The sequence below is a fragment of the Theropithecus gelada genome, chromosome 11 (genome assembly GCF_003255815.1).
Source record: "Theropithecus gelada isolate Dixy chromosome 11, Tgel_1.0, whole genome shotgun sequence".
Classification (NCBI taxonomy): domain Eukaryota; kingdom Metazoa; phylum Chordata; class Mammalia; order Primates; family Cercopithecidae; genus Theropithecus; species Theropithecus gelada.
Window position 1 is genome coordinate 119,319,744 of NC_037679.1, and position 4,974 is coordinate 119,324,717.

General features: G+C 40.9%; 1 pseudogene across 1 annotated transcript; it reads right to left on the reverse strand.

The window, feature by feature from the left end:
- Positions 1-3,857: 3,857 nt before the first annotated feature.
- Positions 3,858-4,420, reverse strand: LOC112634730 (annotated as a pseudogene). Its single transcript, XR_003121812.1, has one exon. The product of XR_003121812.1 is annotated as an interferon-induced transmembrane protein 3 pseudogene (transcript).
- Positions 4,421-4,974: the final 554 nt, after the last annotated feature.

The following is a 4,974-nucleotide window of genomic DNA, read 5'->3' on the forward strand; positions in this document are numbered from 1 at the left end:
CAGAAATTCCTGCAGCTGAGTCTGAATGGCCTTGTGTAGCCCAAGTGTCATGAATAGATTGTGCTCACCCTAAAAGCATTGTCTAGTTGGTGGGTTCTGGTATCGCCTCAGGTTCTTTGATCATCAGCCCATCTGGAACAAAGGCACAAGATACCCAATCCCAGGGAGTTTTAGAAGAAAAAGCCCTTTTGGAAAATATTCTTTTATAGCTGGGTGTAGTGGCTCATGCCTGTAATCCCAGCACTTTGCGTGGCCAAGGCAGGAGGAACGCCTGAGGCCAGGAGTTTGAGACCAGCCTGTGCAACATAGTAAGGCCCCTGTTTCTACATATAATACAAAAATTAGCTGGGTGTAGTGGCATGCTCCTGTGGTCCCAGCTACTCAAGAGGTGGAGATGGGAGGATTGCCTGAGCCCAGGAGGTTGAGGCTGCAGGTAGCTGAGATCATAGCCAGGGCAACAGAGCAAGAGAGAAGCTGTCTCAAAAAATTTTCTTTTTCTGGCTGGGCGTGGTGGCTCACGCCTGTAATCCCAGCACTTTGGGAGGCCGAGGCGGGCGGATCATGAGGTCAGGAGATCGAGACCATCTTGGCTAACATGGTAAAACCCTATCTCTACTAAAAATACAAAAAAATTAGCCAGGTGTGGTGGCAGGCGCCTGTAGTCCCAGCTACTTGGGAGACTGAGGCAGGAGAATGGCGTGAACCCGGGAGGCGGAGCTTGCAGTGAGCCGAGATCGCGCTATTGTGCTCCAGCCTGGGCAACAGAGCGAGACTCCATCTCGAAAAAAAAAAAAATTCTTTTTCTAAATATCTGTGTGTTTAAAGAGTGTGAGGGGGTGTGAGTGTGTGTGTGTGTGTGCATGCGCGTGTATGTGGGTGTGTGCGTGTGTGTGTGTGTGCGTGTATGTGGGTGTCTAGAAAGGAAAGTCTATTCATTCTCTAATCAAGGCCTTGGAAGGTAAACTCAAGTAGTTCTTTTGTTTGACAAGGTCAACCAGAAGGAAGAGGAAAAACTGAAATTTTCTTACTAACACCTTCTCTTTTGGTAAACTTGCATTTTAAATGGAAAAGTTTTATATCACATGGCTAAACTAAAAAAGTTAAAAGAATTCATGAAGTTGCTACAAATATCCAAAAATATACACTATGTTTGAAAAGAAGCTCAAGAGGACAATAGTTTCTCTAAAAGCAAGGGGGAAAAAAAAAAGCTCCTGACATGACTTTATAAAACACCACAACAAATATTTTAGGCATTCATGAGAACTAGTTCTGGAAGCCTGTGCAAAGAAAAGACATATTCTTTTCCAGCACCCACATAGTTGTAACTACCCTCCCGACAGTCTCCAGAGTTCACATAATTGGCCCCTAGATTTTCAAATGCTTTAGCCAAGTCCCTGGAGTAAAATATTTGCCATTTAAATGTGCATTGCTTCCTTCAGTCATGTCAGTTTTCAAATATCTTACTTGCTTCTTTGTCTAATATTTAATCTTGTTGCTCTGTATGATCTATTTTTTTTTTCTCCTTTTAGAATGAACATACAGTTTCAGGGCAAAGAAGCGTTTCCAGGATTTAGAACATGTTATATTACTCAATTTGGGTTTAGTTTGTTGCTAAATTTAAAATCTTCATGCTGATATATATGAAGTACAAGAAGGAAAATGTCTTTCTATACACTTGAAGATGAGAAGGAGTTATTTTGGTATATCAAGTCTCCCTTCAGCTAACCAGCTAACATACATTTATTTATTTATTTGGCCCAGGCTGAAGTGCAGTGTTATGATTACAGCTTACTGCAGCTTCAACTTCCCAGGCTCCAGCAATCATCCCACCTCAGCCTCCTGAGTTATTAGGACTACAGGCACATGCTACCACACCCAGATAATTTTATTCTTCAGTTTTTTGTAGAGACAGTGTCTCATTATGTTGCCAAGACTGACCTCAAACTCCTGGGCTCAAGTGATCCTCCTGCCTCAGCCTCCCAAAGTGCTGAGATTATAGGCATGAGACACTTTGCACAGCCCAGCGAATATTTAAAGTATTATAAATATTTCAATCAGACGATTTTAAAATCCCATACATATTTGCTAAATACCTACATTGTATATTGCACAGGTAACAGAGGCTATGAAGATTAATAAGGCAGAATCCCTATCCTGAAGAATTTACAGCTTCATGAAGAAAGTAGGCATACAAGTCTAATTGTCTATTCTGCTGTGATAATTGAGTAGTATTGGATTATTGCTAAGCTGGCATGCTCCCATCCCCAAAGCAACATGGTTTCATGGTATAAGAAAACCTCTCTTTTGTTATTGTGATTCCATTTTGCACATTAATTCAGATAAAGAAACAGAATTTCATAAAGATAAATTACATAAAGAAACAGGGTTTCATAAAGATGATATTACATTCCTTTAAAACCACATAGCTAGTAAGAGTTAGAACCAAGACTCAATCTCAAATATTTGTTTAGTTACAACATACATCCATATTATTTGTCTTTATATTAATATAAGCATTTTTATGTACAGGAAGGCCCTGCAATGTAGGGGTTTATAGTTCACTAACTACATTTTCTAAATTTTTAAATGTCTTTTCTTGAGAAAGAGAAATGACTTCATAAAGTAATTACATAAAGTTACCCAGTTGTTCTCCAGCTCCACTGAAGAGACGAGAAAGAAATGTTGGAAAGTTTCGATTTGAAATAAGACTTGAGGCTGGGCACGGTGGCTCATGCCTGTGATCCCAGGGAGGCAGAGATGGGCAGATCACCTGAGGTCAGGAGTTCGAGATCAGCCTGGCTAACATGGTGAAACCTGTTTCTACTAAGAATACAAAAAAATTAGCTGGGCATGGTGGTGTGTGCCTGTAATCCCAGCTACTCGGGAGGCTGAGGCAGGAGAATCACTTGAACCCAGGAGGCAGAGGTTGCAGTGAGCTGAGATCACGCCATTGCACTCCTGCCTGGGCAACAAGAGCAAAATTCCATCTCAAAAGAAAGAAAGAAAAAGAAAGAAAGAAAGAAAGAAAGAAAGAAAGAAAGAAAGAAAGAAAGAAAGAAAGAAAGAAAGAAAAGAAAAGAAAGACTTGAGCTATTAAACACTAAACTGGCTATTGGTGGTAGTTGTGCAATCTCTAAACGTATCTAAAAAACAAGACAAACTAATCTGCTCAGGGAATTTTTTTTTTTTTTTTTTTTAAAGAACAGTGGAGTTTTATTATATCATTGCCATTAATTTATTTTAATTACTATAAAGCATGTGTTAATCTAGTCTCTGCTGATACTGAAATTTGTCTTTACTTCATCAAAAGTTGTCCCTAACCATTAAAAAAGTGTTCAGGTTATAAATGGACAAGAAGCAACCAAGTTGACTTATTTCTTGTTTGCTCAATGGGTCAGTGTTGGGGACAGATCCTGCTTTAGAACTGATGAAACCACATCAATTCCTTTTTTATGCCACTTCAAGGACTACACAAAAGAAAAAGTTTAGCTACATCTGACTTCTTCATGACACTGCAAATAAAGCAAGCCAGTACCTACGCCCTCTATGTCTGTACAAACTAATGCTACATACAAAATTCAAGACACAACTATAATGATTTTTACTCAGGGAAATTTTTAAACATACTTTCTGCCTGAAGGGCAAAGACTAGATCCAGTAATTTCAAAAAAAACCCCTATAATTATATAATTTAGGAGAAAATGCAGTGAAAACCTCTTTTTTTAATCCCAAGTGGAAGAAAACATTGAATGTCTAGGTTGGTGGTCAATAGTGTACAGAATGAACTTTACGCTGTGTAAGCTTTTTTTTTTTTTTTTTACCAGAAACATGTACACTTTATTGAATGCCACTGTAGAAAAGTGTGTGAGGATAAAGGGCTGATACAGGACTCGGCTCTGGGGGCAGGACCAGGAATGGAAGGTAGAGCACGTGGGATACAGGTTATGGGCAGAGCTCCTGGCCTGAATGACGTCTCCTGATCTATCGATGGGCTTGGAAGATCAATACTGGGACGACAATGAGCAGAATGGTCATGAGGATGCCCAAAATCAGGGCCCAGATGTTCAGGCACTTGGCAGTGGAGGCATAGGCCTGGGCCCCAGTCAGGTCGCCAACCATCTTCCTGTCCCTAGACTTCACGGAGTAGGCGAACGCTATGAAGCCCAGGCAGCAGGGGTTCATGAAGAGGGTGTTGAACAGGGACCAGACAACATGGTCGGGCACGGAGGTCTCGCTGCGGATATGGATCACGGTGGACGTCGGGGGAGCAGGGTTGTGGGGCGCCCCCATCATAGCCACCTCGTGCTCTTCCTTGAGCATCTCATAGTTGGGAGGCTGGCCGCTGTTGACAGGAGAGAAGAAGGTTTGGACCGTGTGGTTCATGGTGTCCTGCGAAGGCCAGCGGTGGTCGGGTTAGTGGGATCGTAAGCTTTTAAAATAGAGATATTTATCTCAAACTTTTTTTGTTGTTTGCTAAATTCTAGAGTTAGAGACTTGTGATCAATAGCCCAGACACTTCTCCATTGTACCAGCCAACTTTCCCCCTGAGGAAAACAACTTTAAACTTCAGAGACAAAAACGAGAAGTGCTCAGATGTGAAAGTTTCACTAGCATTTCTTATCATCAAACATGCATTCATCTAGCATGTATAGCAAACCTACTATATTTAGACACTATGCAGGATACCAGAAGGAATACAGAGGAGAAGGCGCAGCACTTGTAATTGAGCCAAGCACAGCAATTTTATTGGGATAGGTTTGATTCACCAAATGGCAAAGAATCTATGTGATGCATTTGCAGTTCTAATTAAAATTCCCCAGAGTCGGTTCTTTAAGTCTCAACCCTAATTCATTTCCCGAAAGCCCTGTGGTTTTAAGGTGATTTATATTGCTTCTGCAAAGACTGTGGAGAAAGCTCTTGGCAATCACATGTCTTGTACAAATACAATTTACAGATCAAATCAGAGAAAAAGTA